The sequence below is a fragment of the Triticum aestivum genome, chromosome 1B (assembly GCF_018294505.1).
Source record: "Triticum aestivum cultivar Chinese Spring chromosome 1B, IWGSC CS RefSeq v2.1, whole genome shotgun sequence".
In the NCBI taxonomy this organism is placed as follows: domain Eukaryota; kingdom Viridiplantae; phylum Streptophyta; class Magnoliopsida; order Poales; family Poaceae; genus Triticum; species Triticum aestivum.
Genome location: NC_057795.1, coordinates 684,434,358 through 684,451,486, shown reverse-complemented (window position 1 = coordinate 684,451,486; position 17,129 = coordinate 684,434,358). Strand labels below are relative to the sequence as shown.

The following is a 17,129-nucleotide window of genomic DNA, read 5'->3' as shown; positions in this document are numbered from 1 at the left end:
GATCCGATCGTAAGAATTTTATCTTTCGGTCACGTTGATTCTCTACTTCATTCTGAAATTCCTTGAACTTTTCAAAGGTCTCAGACTTGTGTTTCATCAAGTAGACATACTCATATCTACTCAAGTCATCAGTGAGAGTGAGAACATAACGATATCCTCCGCGAGCCTCAACGCTCATTGGACCGCACACATCGGTATGTATGATTTCTAATAAGTTGGTTGCTCGCTCCATTGTTCCGAAGAACGGAGTCTTGGTCATTTTGCTCGTAAGGCATGGTTCGCATGTGTCAAATGATTCATAATCGAGAGACTCTAAAAGTCCATCAGCATGGAGCTTCTTCATGCGCTTGACACTAATGTGACCAAGGCGGCAGTGCCACAAGTATGTGGGACTATCGTTATCAACTTTACATCTCTTGGTATTCACACTATGAATATGTGTAACATTACGTTCGAGATTCATTAAGAATAAACCATTGACCATCGGAGCATGACCATAAAACATTTCTCTCATATAAATAGAACAACCATTATTTTCGGATTTAAATGAGTAGCCATCTCGTATTAAACGAGATCCTGATACAATGTTCATGCTCAAACTTGGCACTAAATAACAATTATTGAGGTTTAAAACTAATCCTTTAGGTAAATGTACAGGTAGCGTGCCGACGGCGATCACATCGACCTTGGAACCATTCCCGACGCGCATCGTCACCTCGTCCTTCGCCAGTCTCCATTTATTCTGCAGCTCCTGCTATGAGTTACATATATGAGCAACGGCACCGGTATCAAATACCCAGGAGTTACTACGAGTACTGGTAAGGTACACATCAATTACATGTATATCAAATATACCTTTAGTGTTGCTGGCCTTCTTGTCTGCTAAGTATTTGGGGCAGTTCCGCTTCCAGTGACCCTTCCCTTTGCAATAAAAGCACTCAGCCTTAGGCTTGGGTCTATTCTTTGACTTCTTCCTGGCAACTGGCTTACCAGGTGTGGCAACATCCTTGCCGTCCTTCTTGAAGTTCTTCTTACCCTTGCCCTTCTTAAACTTAGTGGTTTTATTGACCATCAACACTTGATGTTCCTTCTTGATTTCTACCTCTGTTGACTTCAGCATTGAAAATACTTCAGGAATAGATTTCACCATCCCCTGCATATTGTAGTTCATCACAAAGCTCTTGTAGCTTGGTGGGAGCGACTGAGGGATTCTGTCAATGACCGCCTTGTCCGGGAGGTTAATGTCCAGCTGGGACAGGCGGTTGTGGAACCCAGACATTTTGAGTATGTGCTCACTGACAGAACTATTTTCCTCCATCTTACAACTGTAGAACTTGTCGGAGACTTCATATCTCTCGACCCGGGCATGAGCTTGGAAAACTAGTTTCAGCTCCTCGAACATCTCATATGCTCCGTGTTACTCAAAACGCTTTTGGAGCCCCGGTTCTAAGCTGTAAAGCATGCCGCACTGAACGAGGGAGTAATCATCAGCACGAGACTGCCAAGCGTTCATAACGTCTTGGTTCTCTGGGATGGGTGCATCACCTAGCGGTGCTTCTAGGACATATTGTTTCTTGGCAGCTATGAGGATAATCCTCAGGTTCCGGACCCAGTCCGAATAGTTGCTGCCATCATCTTTTAGCTTGGTTTTCTCTAGGAACACGTTGAAGTTCATGGTGACATGAGCGTTGGCCATTTGATCTACAAGACATTTTGCAAAGATTTTAGACTATTGTTCATGATAATAAAGTTCATCTAATCAAATTATTTAATGAACTCCCACTCAGATTTGACATCCCTCTAGTCATCTAAGTGTTACATGATCCGAATCGATTAGGCCGTGTCCGATCATCACGTGAGACGGACTAGTCATCATCGGTGAACATCTCCATGTTGATCGTATCTTCCATACGACTCTTGTTCGACCTTTCGGTCTCTTGTGTTCCGAGGCCATGTCTGTACATGCTAGGCTCGTCAAGTTAACCTAAGTGTTTTACATGTGTAAAACTGTCTTACACTCGTTGTATGTGAACGTAAGGATCTATCACGCCCGATCATCACGTGGTGCTTCGAAACGACGAACTTTAGCAACGGTGCACAGTTAGGGAGAACACTTTCTTGAAATTATTGTGAGGGGTCATCTTATTTACTACCGTCGTTCTAAGTAAACAAGATGCATAAACATAATAAACATCACATGCAATTATATAGTAGTGACATGATATGGCCAATATCATATAGCTCCTTTTATCTCCATCTTCGGGGCTCCATGATCATCCTGTCACCGGCATGACACCATGATCTCCATCATCATGATCTCCATCATCGTGTCTTCATGAAGTTGTCACGCCAACGACTACTTCTACTTCTATGGCTAACGCGTTTAGCAATAAAGTAAAGTAATTTACATGGCGTTCTTCAATGACACGCAGGTCATACAAAAAATAAAGACAACTCCTATGGCTCCTGCCGGTTGTCATACTCATCGACATGCAAGTCGTGATTCCTATTACAAGAACATGATCTCATACATCACATATATCATTCATCATTCATCACAACTTTGGCCATATCACATCACAGAACACTTGCTGCAAAAAAAAGTTAGACGTCCTCTAATTGTTGTTGCAAGTTTTACGTGGCTGCAATAGGGTTCTAGCAAGAACGTTTTCTTACCTACGTGAAAGCCACAACGTGATTTGTCAACTTATATTTACCCTTTATAAGGACCCTTTTCATCGAATCCGCTCCAACTAAAGTGGGAGAGACAGACACCCGCTAGCCACCTTATGCAACTAGTGCATGTCAGTCGGTGGAACCAGTCTCACGTAAGCGTACGTGTAAGGTCGGTCCGGGCCGCTTCATCCCACAATACCGCTGAAGCAAGATAAGACTAGTAGCGGCAAGAAAGTTGACAACATCTACGCCCACAACAAATTGTGTTCTACTCGTGCAATAGAGAACTACGCATAGACCTAGCTCATGATGCCACTGTTGAGGAACGTTGCAGAAAATTAAAAATTTTCCTACGGTTTCACCAAGATCCATCTATGAGTTCATCTAAGCAACGAGTCATGGGAGAGAGATTGCATCTACATACCACTTGTAGATCGCGAGCGGAAACGTTCAAGGGAACGGTGATGACGGAGTCGTACTCGCCGTGATTCAGATCACCGATGACCAAGTGCCGAACGGACAACACCTCCGCGTTCAACACACGTACGGAACGGACGACGTCTCCTTCTTCTTGATCCAGCAAGGAGTAAGGAGAGGTTGAGGAAGAAGGCTCCAACAGCCGACGGCGTGGTGGTGATGGAGTGACAGTTCTCCGGCAGGGCTTCGCCAAGCACACACGGAGGAGGAGAGGTGTTGGGGAGGGGAGGGGCTGCGCCTTGGAAGTGTGTTGCAGCCCTCCCCTCACCCCTCTATTTATAGGGGAAGGGGCAAGGGGCGCCAGCCCCTCTAGATGAGATCTAGAGGGGGGGCGGCGGCCAGGGAGGGGGGGCTTGCCCCCCAAGCAAAGGGGGCGCCCCCCACTAGGGTTCCCTCCAACCCTAGGCGCATGGGCCCAAGGGGGGGGGGCGCCCGGCCCTCCAGGGGCTGGTTCCCTGCCCCTTGTGGCCCATGAGGCCCTCCGAGAGGGGTGGCCCCTCCCGGTTGACCCCCGGAACCTCTCCGGTGGCCCCGGTATAAAACCGATATGCCCCCGAAACTTTTCGGTGTCCGTTTGAGAACTTCCCATATATAAATCTTTACCTCCGGACCATTCCGGAACTCCTTGTGATGTCCGGGATCTTATCCGGGACTCCGAACAATATTCGATAATCACATACAAGTCTTCCTTCTAACCCTAGCGTCACCGAACCTTAAGTGTGTAGACCCTACGGGTTCGGGAGACACGTAGACATGACCGAGACGGCTCTCGGGCAATAACCAACAGCGGGATCTGGATACCCATGTTGGCTCCCACATGCTCCTCGATGATATCATCGGATGAACCACGATGTCAAGGATTCAATCAACCCCGTATACTATTCCCTTTGTCAGACGGTATGTTACTTGCCCGAGATTCGATCATCGGTATCCCAATACCTCGTTCAATCTTGTTGCCGGCAAGTCACTTTACTCATACCGTAATGCATGATCCCGTGACCAAACACTTGGTCACTTTGAGCTCATTATGATGATGCACTACCGAGTGGGCCCAGTGATACCTCTCCGTCATACGGAGTGACAAATCCCAGTCCCGATCCGTGTCAACCCAACAGACACTTTCGGAGATACCTGTAGTGCACCTTTATAATCACCCAGTTACGTTGTGACGTTTGGTACACCCAAAGCACTCCTACGGTATCCGGGAGTTACACGATCTCATGGTCTAAGGAAGAGATACTTGACATTGGAAAAGCTCTAGCAAAACGAACTACACGATCTTGTGCTATGCTTAGGATTGGGTCTTGTCCATCACATCATTCTCCTGATGATGTGATCCCATCATCAACGACATCCAATGTCCATAGTCAGGAAACCATGACTATCTGTTGTCAACGAGCTAGTCAACTAGAGGCTCACTAGGGACATATTGTGGTCTATGTATTCACACGTGTATTACGATTTCCGGATAATACAATTATAGCATGAATAAAAGACAATTATCATGAACAAGGAAAAATAATAATAATACTTTTATTATTGCCTCTAGGGCATATTTCCAACAGAGATCCGCGGGCGTGCTCCAGCGACGTCACCGCAGAGGCCTGGGTGTCACCGTCGTGGTGGTCGGCGGTGTTCGGTGGGTGGCGCTCCGCTGCAGGCGGCGACGATGGGAGGTCGCGCTGCTGCTGGCGAACCTCGTCGACGTCGGCTTGGGTGAGGTCCAGCTGCTTGCGGATGTGCGCCAGATCCACGGAGACTTGCGTGTTGAACGCGATCTGGGCCTCGCGCTGCTTGTCGCTCGCCAGCATGGTCTCGTCGAAGCGTTTCAGGAGCGCGTGCAGGATGGTCTTGAGCTCTCCTGTGGATTCCGTCATGGCGGTGATGATGTGGCGAGTCTGAGCAGAAGGTTTGCTGGGCGGCGCCGTCGCACTCGCTCCAAATCAAGCCAACCCCGCTGGGGATTTCGCGCAGATCTCGCCGGAGCAAGACCCCACCCGCAGTGGTGGATGTTACGGCTCGATCGAGAGGGTATGAGTGGCAGCGAAGAAAAATTGGGGGGGAGGGGGGCAAAACCTAGCTCTGATTACCAAATGTCACGAGCTCATCCTTGCGAAGGGGATCGAGAAGGGAAGGGGATGAGATCGAGACTTGGAGAAGGAGGAATTCTTTCCAAGGGAGGAGGTACAGATTAGGTGAGAGGTTCAGAGTCTTGACATAATTTTCCACACACGCACACCTACTCGCTCCAGCTGGCTATATAGCCAGGCCACACTTGGCAACTCGCCTTACAGGTGGGTCCGTGCCAGAAGGCAGCGGGGCCCACCGAATCACACGTCCACCGCATCAGGTCCTGGTGATGCCGGTGTGACATAAGGATTGTATGGTTGCATACCATTTCAGTATCAATCCGGTCAATACTCTTACTTCCAGATTCGTGATTTTGAGTATTCTTTGCTCGATTAGATTTGTTTCTTATTGAACCAGCCTACCAAAGACTGTCATCAAAAAGATGTCACATAAATAGGATGAGAGGTCGGTATCAACCTGACAAAGAGCATAGCAGACATGGCTGAGACAATCATGTTGTATCCATGATGCACCCTTAATATTAAATTTGGTGAAGTGTCTGAATTTGACCAGTGCACAATTAGTGTTAGTTTTGCATAAGTGAATCGCCAGCATATACAAGGTGCATACATCGAATAAAATTGGGGATCCCTGCATCGACACTTACTTAGAATCTGTCTTCGGAAGGTTTGGCCGTAGGCGGTGAAGGTGGCAGCGAATGGATGGCATCAGTGGCTTGTGGCGGACGGGTAGGTGGCGAGAAACCAAGGAGCTTGGGTTCGGAATAATCGGCGGCTGCGACCACGAGGGGAGACAGGGTCAGGGCCGACGGATGGATTGAGCTACGACGTAGGGGGAGCCCGACTCTAGCGAAGGCATGCGACGAATGGTGTCAGGTGCTCGAGCGAACAGTGTCAGGGCCGGTAGACGCACGGATCTGGGCGTTGGGGGCAGCGGATGGACGGAGTTGCGACCCCTGTGGCCAGAAGACAGGGGTGTGCGAGGATGATGGCGGCAAGGAAGATGGGGTGCATGGTGCAAGGACGAACGACGATGGAAGGTGGTGAAGCGGCAGCGGGGATGGGCTAGGAGGGTAAGGGTTGCGCAGTGAGGACAACGGATGGAGCGACAACTGTGTATTAGGTTTGGGTCCTCGATTTTCGGGGTTAGTCTAAATTGGACCACGAAGCCGAAATTTTCCCCACTCGCGCGCCAACATCTGGGGTGCTTCGTTGCTTCACACGTGTACACCTACGCCGACACTTATCTTGTGTGCATACAACCTACCAATGCCAACCCTTAGTCTGTGCCCATGCGTCTACTCACGCCGAGCGAGAATCTGCTGCCAGACGCATATATCTGCCGACTGATGAATTGTTGTTGTTAAGATGTTGCCGACACATAGTTGGTCGACGATGGCGTCCGGTTGCCCAGAGAAGTTTATATAGGCGATGGATTGGAGTGAAGTGTGGGGTTGAATGGGTGATGTTTATTGCTTTGAAAGGAAGAGGTGTGAATGAATAATGAGAAATGCACAATTCAAATAAGAGCTCTTTTACAGTGACTGGAGAGTTACAAATTGTAATTTCGTGTAACTCCCTCACTGATTATTCTCCACCGTTGATTTCAGCCTATTAATTAAAAAATTAAGTTTAATCAATAAGGGTATTATGGTCATGTGTGATTTCTTTAGTACTCCGCTGGTCAAACCCACGCATCTGGCTAATCCATCTCACCAGAGACGCCGATGCGAGGACCTCGGAGACGGCGGCGCACCAATGAGGACCTTGGCCACGATGCCGGCGAAGACGTAGCGCGAGATCCAGGAGGCAAAGCCCCGGCTGGTCTTGGTCGTAGTGGCCTCTCCCGCACATACGTCCCTGCTGACGCCGCCGTGAGGTTCTGGATGGGACGACGCCGGTGCGAGGTATTGGAGGTCCCGGCTGCGCTTGGTCGTAATGGAGGACGAACAGAGGTATCTCTTCCTCCCGTTCTTCCCTCCCCTCCTCACACCTGGTGTTGGCGGTGAAGGCGTGGAGCAACTGCAAATTGCAGCACTTTGAAATATAATTCAGCAGTTAGGGTTCAAATTGCTAGTGGATACGCCAGCAGTGCGTTCGCTAGATTGCACAACTTCCACAATCACTAATCACATGATTAGCGGCTGCCCGCGTCTAGCACTTGAGCTGACCTCGATGCCTGCAATGATGCTTCTGTTGTTGACTGTTGGCACGCTGCTGCTGCTGCTGCGTATTTCAATTTTGACATGCACGCATCATCAACACAAAACTCTGAAGAAAAAAGGGATATGATATGGATTTTTTTCAGCAAGGAACATCATTTGGTTTGTCACACAAACCCACAAGTAATCGTGTATGCTTATGGTCATACTCCTGTATCATACACGTACACAAGTTCAGGCCGTACATGTATAAAGTTCTGTTAACTGTGTAGCCTTTATTGACTAATGAAATCTTGAATTTTGGATTACTTAACAGCATGTTCAAACAACTGAAATCTTGCTGCAGCATACACATACAAGTTTCAGGTCATACATGTAAACTATGGCTTGGAACAACTAAATTAGTGCTAATAATAGTTTCATACTTCAGTTGCATGTGTTTGTTTTGAAGTTCAGAATAGACACAGGTTCATAGTTCACAAGTTTCTTACAACATGTAGCACTCCCCAGTGGCATTTGCTGTTATAAAGTACAGAGAATACTAATAATAAATACCACTAAGCATAGGTACAAGAAAATTCGGACATATGATAAACTACAGAGATTCTGCAATTTGTGAGGAGTTGTTAAATATTACTTGCTACGATAACGTTTTCAGACTATGAAGAGTGTGTTATATGTTGCTTAGAGATTGTTTAGCTGGAGTGGCCTAACAATTCTAGAAGACACTATACACTTGTTTTGTATGGCATAAATTCATAATCTGTAGTATCAGTCTTCTTAATGCAAAACTAGAGACTGCATTTCCATGGCACTGACATGCTATTTACTATTCTTGCATTAAGATGTAGTACTACATAATACCAAGGTTAATTTGTTTACCTTCCAAGTCCTTGACTTTGCCATGACAAATCTGCTTGGCCACAGTTCATGTTATCTTATCTTCCAATGTAAGATCCTTTTTCCGTGGAATCAAGTCTACCGGATTTAGTATTGACCTTTTCTTCTATCTTTGTATGCATGATGGTAGTCATCAAGGAAATTTTAGACAATTGTACAACCCGACAGAGCAAAGGATGCCATGATACTGATTTTATCATTTCCTTTGCACCTGTTCTTAATACTGATTGACTCAGTGCAGTTTCTTTCTTTTCAATGCAATTTATTATTCAATTTGGTTCGTTGTTAGGGCACTATAATCAATGTTTAGTAATAAAATTTAGTGACGGTCCCATGTAAACTTGATTTTGTGGCTGCAGGTTTATTCTCTGTCTTGGGTGGTCATTGTAGTAGTAGTGTGTATTGGACAGCCTTCAGGCACCGTCGTTTACCTCTGGCTCTGAGTCGCCGGCCAGCCGCCATCATCTACCTCTCGTCTCGTTGGATCCCGACAGCTGCCATCGTCTACCTCCCGCCTCGCCGGACAGAGCGGTCGTCTAACTCTGTCTCACCGGGAAGCCACCGCCATGTACCTCTGCCTCGTAGTTAATCGTGTGCTAGCAATTCCTCCGAAGAACTTGTTAGGTCATTCTAACTCTGTCATGTATCCATGATGTTGTTTTCTAAATATGTAATTTTTTTAGTGATTTTCATTTTATATTTTATTTTTCATGGAGCTTCCATGATTTATTTCATTTTCTGGTATATATATTCGAAGATCATGTGATGCAGGCGATGGGTCCGTTGGCAATTCAATATGCGAGTATGTCGCTGCCAACTCGAGAGGTGTGTTCACAGGATGATTCATATCATGGTTGAACATGCACAATCTTGCCTGCTAAATCTAGATAACCATAAGCTATTTATTCCAAATGAATGCTTATTTTGACCTTACTAGCCTCACGAGTCACGACTGATTCCAAATTTGTTTGTGAGGTTGTATGCCAAGGATATTAGATCATAGACATTTGCTATTTTTATGTTTTGTATCCTGCCTCTCCACTGTATCATGTATCATGTATTCCGTATCATGTAGGTAACTTGTTCTATATCAACAAAAGTTACTTGCTATAAAATAGACTGTATATATCATGTATATAGTTTCTTATACCCTAAACTAAAATTATGTGGTTCTCTATATGTAGGATCTTGTTCCTTGTGTTCTTCTGTCATTTGACAATGAGCAGATATTAATCTACAGAGGCAGTGACTGGTACTCTAGATACTCAGCCTCCGACTCTCACTCCAAAAGTTCAAAAGAATAATCTGGCAGCGTCATCTGCTTTGAGTAGCTAAGGCATCATCTAATGTTCACAATGAGCCATACACAAGGCAGCAGTAAATGGGAAAACATGTATGCTTACATCAATACCACAGTGCAATTTTTGGTTTAAAAAAACTGCAATTCAGGATGGGTGATTAGAAGAGCTGGAAGGGAAGGCGCAAGAACATGATAAGGTTGTTGCACAAGAAGAGAAGATAAAGGAGATCAAGATTGTTGTAGAGAAGATTATCTGTTTTAACTTGTGGCCATTAAAAGCTGTAGAGAAGATGATGCATTTATATTAGATTCAAGTGAGATTATTCAGATTTGCAGAAATAGTGCAGAGGATCGTGTAACGCTAAATTATCCGTGTTGTTGCTGCTTATCCTTGAAGAAGCTTGTGGTTAAGAATTGGACTCGGCTCCAAGGAGGCAACCTTTTCTTTGTTTTGTTATCATTTGATTATTTCACTATATATTTTGTTCAGTTTTGCTGTAAGCATCAGGCCTTAACAGGAAATTCAATTTGATTTACTTGGCCATGATCAACGAACACAGATATTACACAAGCTCACCAAATGAACGAGAATTTGACAACATAGAATGGATCACGTGAAGTAAACATACAAAAGTGGCTCCAGCCTTGGAGAGAAGTTATCACAAATAGATTCTCGACAAAAGTTTATAGATAGAAGCTCATATGAAGCATCCCTCCATTAACAAATACTCCCTCCGTCCGGAAATACTTGTCTTAAAAATGGTTGAAAATGGATGTATCTATAACTAAAATAAGTCTAGATACAACAATTCCTAAGACAAGTATTTCCGGACGGAGGGAGTATAAGTTAGAAACATCGTATATTTGTGAACGGATGGAGCGGAGGGAGTAGTACGCAAGACTTGACACAATCTGAAATGAAATAAAGATGTATTCAAACAATTAAATCTAAAATCTCCAGCCTGGCCACTGCAAATCCGTGACCTCCATCTTTGAAAGGAGGGCCGGTGCCATCAACCATACCATTCCAGAAAGTGATGCTGTGACAACGTGTGGTGTTGTGATCCTCCACCAATCCAACATGGATGATGACGACATGCACCATCCTGCGCTTTTCTATCGGTGGCGAGGCTGGGTCATCCGGCTCCGGCAGCTCCATGTGCTAATCTTTGGCACGTTGGAGGGGTCCTTCATCCACACCTGCACAAGATACTTGATTAAAGGAGAAAAGGTGATCAAATTCTTAACAGGAATAATTAGCAAATATCTACAGCAAACCAAGTGTATGCCTAAAAAAGGCAAAATAAGTGTACAAATACACAAACGGATCAAGTCAACCTATCATCTACCAAAACCAAATCTCATTTCTAGATTCAGCAAACCAACTAATGCAATCTTTGAAAGGTTCAGTCGACTGAAAAAATTCAATAATGCAGCTAGCTTGATGGATTACTACGGTCGACCCCACAAGAAAAACTACAGGCTGCAGCAGCAGCCGTGAACGCACACACAGAACCGTATTGTCAAATGCCAGCCTCTCCTGCAGAAAATAAGAAAAAATAGCATCACGAATAACATGTACCATTTTTATACTGATAAAGACATGTCAACAAGAGTTGGTACATTGCAGCTTGTTTTGCATTCAGACTAATGCGCTACATGGAGCTCAACACCATAACTATCACTGTCCTCTTTTATATTTTGTAGGCGCTTTTGCATTGATCTCATCTTACGTGGCATCTTAATCTTCTTCATCGTGGCTGCCCACTGTAAGACGTACAATGTGGTGTGTCAGTACCATGGAAGGCTTGAAAGGGGCGGAGATGGCATTACAAAGTACAAACTAGTTTCAATCAGGTGCTTGAGAAAAACAATGCAGAAACTGATATTACACTTGGTATACCAGACTAGTTTTACTTCACTTTCCCCTCAATCAAATCATGATATTTATGGGCATAGCTTACTATTGGTGAGACAAAAGATGGCAGGGACATTCAAAGATCAACTTCAACAGTGAGGTTCAGATCTACTTCACTACATAAAAAAGTTATAGATGTAGTTCATTATCTAAAAATATTCATATGTTATTAAACAACAGCATTCAGATCACGATTGACAGTGACCAAATCGACAGGATCTTGCATACCAGGTTGAGGTTGGTTTCATCTTCAAAATCTTCAAGCATGTCAGATATGTCGTTTGCGCATCCTTAAGCCGATTTAGCCACAGAAACATGGACTTATGCTTGATAGACTCCCTCTCAGCGTCGCCGAGCACAGCCTCCACCGACTCTAGCATCATCTTCATGTTCTCCAGATCGTTCCTCAGTTTCCTGTGCAGCTTGATCTTGCCTGAAATGACAGAATTGATCTCGCCACCTTGATGACTGTCGAGGCGAGCATGCCCCCGAGTGCCGCCCCGACTGTCGACATGGCTCGTGCCTGTCGAGTTGGGCTGTGTGTTGAATAGTGGATTCGTCATTGAACCGGCCCTTATCAATCTATCAAAGCATTGGAAGCAAAGAAATCGAATCAGCAACTGCAAAATCAATCATGACCTGTTTTACAGAATACAGATATCACAGACTTGCAAATACAAGTCAATTAATAATATTTATAAAATCTTAGACAAAAGGAGTTGCACACCTGCTCCATTAAGCATAACGAAGCAACATTCATAATTTAGTTACATGGCCACTGTGGAAAGCTGTGTGCTTTGTCAGATTTTTTACAGTTTCCAAGTAGTAACCAGAACTGAAGAGCAATGGAAGCCGTGCCCTTGCAAAGAAGAAGTAAGAGATATGGACCTGTAGTCGGTGCTGCGCCGGGCTCTCCACAAATCCGGCCTGGATTACGTCGGCGGCAGCGTGATCCGGCAAGGTCAAGTGCCTCTTGTTCGCCCACCGGTCCACCATCGCGCGCTGCACGACGAGGCGGCGGCCTCCTCGACCTTCACGGGGTCATCGGTGGCCTTTCTCTCCGCCTCCTCCGTAACACCACGACCGCTGAACTGGCGCAGGGTGCTCTTCCTTCGGACGACGCCCTTGGGACCCCTCGGCCGCCGCCACCGCCGGGGTCATCGGCTCCGCCTCCTCGCCCCAGCCGCCATCCTAGCCGACTCCCTCTGCCGCCGCCACCGCCGAGGTCATCGGCGGCTCAGCCCTGTCCTACCCTGCTGCTTCGAACAGATAGGGGAAAAATTTTCTAGGTGAACGGTGGAGGAGCGACCCAGATGTGTCGGGCCATACAGCGAGAGCGAGGGTGGGAACGGTTTGGCCTTGACTGAAATTGGACGAAACTACCCTTTTAGATAATGATTAGCCCCACCCTAATTTTGTAATGGTCCCACCATTTTTTGTAATTTTAGTCTCGTAACAGATCAAAGTGGATGAACGGCCCGTAAAATCGCCAATCGCTGTAGCAGTTGTATTCAAATAATAAGAAGAAGAAATGGACTTGGGATGGTCTTATTTCCAGGTTCCAGTCACAGTCCCCAGTTAACGGCGAGAGAGATATTGGTTAGAAAAAGGTACTGTAGTAGCAACGTACACGTGACTAGTCACGCAACTTGTATATCTACTACCTTGAGCATTAGTTATTTGCACTTGTAGGTCGATTGTTTGATGCTGCCTGTAAGTTTCACTTATTAACACGTGGACTATGTTCTGATTTGTGCTGTATATATGTATGTATATTCTGACTGAGGCATCAATTGATTCTTCTGTAATTAAATTCACGAGCATTTTGCATCTGAATCACCTACAGCACTGAATTTAGTATGTATTTTCTCTGGATTATCCGTTTCAGATGGACCGTGGAATTCATCGTAAAACACTCGGGGAAAGAAGAAAGCGAGCGGTGTGTGTGTGTGTCACGTATTGCGCTTCAGCTTGCTTCCTTGGCATCCAAGTTAGTTTCTTCCTCGGGATCGCACAACTTTTCCGCGGTCCCTCGCGGGGAAAATAACGGAGAGTTGTGCAGCGCAAGTTTTCTTGGAAATAACGGAGAGTTGTGTGCTGAAATTCCATTCCACGCGCGCGCACAGGCCAACGCATGGTGGATGTCATACATGCAACTGAAATTAGAATTGCTAGACACATACTCCCTCAAGGCTTAAAAGAGTGTACTTTCAACTTTATTCGAGGGTTAAATTATTTTAAAGTTTGACCGAGTTTGTGCAAAAATATATCAATGCTTGTGAAATCAAATATGTATATGACGAAAATATATTTTACTAATTTGATTTCGTCTATTATTGTATAAATACGATCAAACATAAAAAGGTTTGACTTTTCAACATTTTGTTGGAAGTAAACTCTTTTTATGGACGGATGGAGTATGGGCGATGGCAGCTGGTATGGAAAGCGACGATGATGGATCTTTGTTGCAGTAGCAACGTAGCGTAGCTCTTTGTCTGCAATTGCTGGATCATCATCATCACCGTCGTCTCTTTGTCTTGTGCGTCGCCTGTACAGTTTCTGGAGTGTGCTGCTGCTTGCATCGCATCGGTTTGTTTCTGAAAGCGTCAAGGCTGGTTAGCATCTTCACCTGGGCGCATGCTGAAATTCCAGTCCAGGGAAAGTGTCGTCAGGTGACGCGATCCCACGGGACGGGCGGCTTGGGTGGCCGTGGATGATATAATGGATCCACATGGAACGAACGGCTTCTTGTGTTTTCTTTTTTTATGTAGTCACTTGTTGAAATCTCTAGAAAGACAATTATTTGGGAACGGAGGGGGTATGTAGATATTCAGAAGCAGCATAGCAGACGAAGAAAATGCAGGTGCAGATGAAATGCAATACCACCATCCTGGCGGGCTACTGTTCATTCTACCGTGTCTGTACATGCGTGACTCATCTGACTAGTTAAGCAGAGCAGAGTGTCGATCCGATCCAGGTGAGTGTTCAAGCTGCATTCTCTCTCATCAATTCACGTTTTCTGTTTATTTTGGAGGGCTCTCTGATCCAAGAAAACGTGCAGTCAAGACCACCCCTCCTCCAAATATTTTTTTTGCGGGTCTCCAAATACATTGTTACGCAACATCAAGGGCGAAGCCATACCGCCGGGTGCTATAATGCCGGGAGAGTACTAACAATCTTTTGTTTTTTGGCTCGTGTAATTTGAACTCTATTCTCTTAATTAACATACAAGGCAAGTATTTTGCCTTGATTTTGATTTTTTTTTTAAATGTACATCCTCTCTCTCTCTCTATGTGTGTTGGAGACCGCCAGAGATGGTTCCATTCATACTGCGCTACTGTTTCTACTTTTCATTGGTGTAGGATTTCGGGGGTTTTTTAGACGGCATTTTGTTAGAAAAAAAAGTACTAATTTTGCAAGTTGTTTTAACTTGCGAAAACGTGTTATATTGTGGGACGGAGGGAGTACGTATTGTATAGCTAGTGTTCAAGTTCAAAAAAAGGAGAAGTACTAATTAATTCCCCTGGAAGCACACTAGTAGAGTAGTACCTAATCGCGGCAGATTATTCATGCAACGTGTAATTACCGGCACCTAGTACGTAACAATTACTATGTGGTGTTCTGGGATACTTTGCATCTAACGAGTACGTATTTTATGAGTGTGGATTCGCTTCAGATGAAGGCGGAAGTAGTAAAGTGCGTCCAAGCTTTGTGTTCTTGGTGGATGCATGGTGATGGCGCGCGCTACTTTTTCCTCGTCGCATCGCATTCGCATGGAATGGATGACAACAAGTCTGAGTCGTCGGTTTTCTTTCTTTTCTGGGAAAGAATAGCAGAAGCACAAGGTTTGTCCACCGCTCTTTCCAGCAAGGTTTGTCCATTCTTGTAGTACTCCCTCTTATCATCAAAATGGACAAAAAAAAGATGTATCTAGAACTAAAATACATTTAGATACATCTCTTTTTATCCATTTTGATGACAAGTATTTCCAGACGGAGGGAGTACTAATTAAGTACTACTTCCTCTGTTCATTTTTATAAGACCTTGAAGACATTTCAGACAATGTGCAAAACAGTTCATTTTAACTTGTCTGAAACGCCTTACAAAAGTGAATGGAGGGAGTATTTGTTTTTTTCGTTATTGTACCACTTTCCATTCAACCGTCAACGCTTGCTGAAATTCCAGAAGAAGAAAGACGGGTACAATTCGTGCAACTGAATAGTAATAAATATACACCAAGGGCGTGTTTGGATGCCATGGTCGCATCAGGCTGCATTGCATCGTATCTAGCATGCTCGTCCCTCATGCTCATAACAAACGTCCTTAGGACGGTGCCATGGCTCCTGAAGCTCTCTTGGACTCTGTGTTTGGGCGTGTGTGTCAGGCTGGGATGGGTGCTCTGTTTCCTCTGTTCCAGATGTGGTATATGGGTGACCGAACGGGTGAGTGAGTTTTTCTTCATAGGCGATGGAATTGGAGTGGAGTGTGGGGTGGGTGGTGTTTCTTGCTTTCAAAGGAAGATATGTCAAATGAATGGATAAATAAGAAATGGACTTGCATGGGCAACTTCTACCTTGTACTACCTTGAGCATTGGTTATTTCCACTTGTAGGTACACTGTATTGTTGATACTGACTGAGGCATCAATTGATTATCTGCTACGTAATTAATTAACGAGCATTTTACATCTGAATCACCTACTTAATTTAGTAAAAAGAAAATCTGTGGGTTATACATATATTTTTTTGAGGGAAGGCCATCATGGCTGGCTTTATTAACTCAGATCAAAATTACATCGTTCACAAGGCTATTGACGACACATGCAGGTGGTTCGACAGTCCAACTATCTCACACTTTATTACAAAAACTAAACTTAGCTAGCTCATGAGGTGCGGTATTCGCCGCACGAAAACAATGCTTGAAGGTGACCCTCCCAATTGACGTAACAGTATCCAGACACTCCACAAACACTGCTGCCGATGCATCCCACCACTGTGTTTGTCCTGTGCAGAACTGAATGACTTCAAGGGAGTCTGATTCAGCCTCAACCCGATTAAAGCCTAATGAATTTGCAAATTGAAGGCCATCTCGCATGGCCCTAGCCTCCATAGCCGTAGCATCTGAAGCACAATCATTGTATTTGCATTGAGCAGCTAGAATTGCCCCTTCTCGTCTCTGATTATAGCGGTCGTTGCTCCTGCACCCGCATCTTGATAAAAAGCAGCATTAACATTTACTTTAACAAACTTTGGGTCTGGCCTCTTCCATCTATGTTCCGTTTCCTCCCTATTTTGGTTCGACACTTTGTTATACCCGCCTGTAATTGCCATCACTGAAATGGGCCATCTATTGGGAGGCGGAATTGTCTCGTTGTGTGTGACATGCCTACGGATCCACCACAAATACCAGCATCCCACTGCTATGACGTCAATACTTCGAATAGTAGGCATGAGGTGAAATGGAGTGGTTGGTAAGTTTAGCAAGTGTTCCAGAACTATTGATCCCGAGCGATCCACATGAAGGGACGATCTGATCTAATAGAGTCCAGGCGACAAAATCATCAAATGCTTGAAGGTGTAAGGGTATTTGCAAGATCCTTCGAACATC

General features: G+C 45.0%; 2 long non-coding RNA genes across 5 annotated transcripts; one reads left to right on the top strand and one right to left on the bottom strand.

Moving 5' to 3' along the window:
- Window positions 1-6,771: 6,771 nt before the first annotated feature.
- Window positions 6,772-10,094, top strand: LOC123149132 (uncharacterized). 2 transcript variants are annotated; one of them, XR_006474408.1, is made up of 3 exons: window positions 6,772-7,198; window positions 8,665-9,130; window positions 9,490-10,094. It is a non-coding gene; the product is annotated as an uncharacterized lncRNA (long non-coding RNA). The 2 variants fall into 2 exon arrangements; XR_006474406.1 differs by having other exon boundaries at window positions 8,665-10,094.
- On the bottom strand, window positions 9,541-12,885 carry LOC123149140 (uncharacterized). 3 transcript variants are annotated; one of them, XR_006474417.1, is made up of 5 exons: window positions 12,412-12,885; window positions 11,752-12,105; window positions 11,188-11,372; window positions 9,717-10,805; window positions 9,541-9,636 (listed from the first exon to the last, which is right to left on the bottom strand). It is a non-coding gene; the product is annotated as an uncharacterized lncRNA (long non-coding RNA). The 3 variants fall into 3 exon arrangements; XR_006474409.1 differs by lacking the exon at window positions 11,188-11,372 and having other exon boundaries at window positions 12,412-12,883; XR_006474418.1 differs by lacking the exons at window positions 9,541-9,636; window positions 9,717-10,805 and adding an exon at window positions 10,831-11,145 and having other exon boundaries at window positions 11,229-11,372; window positions 12,412-12,871.
- Between the last annotated feature and the right edge of the window lie 4,244 nt (window positions 12,886-17,129).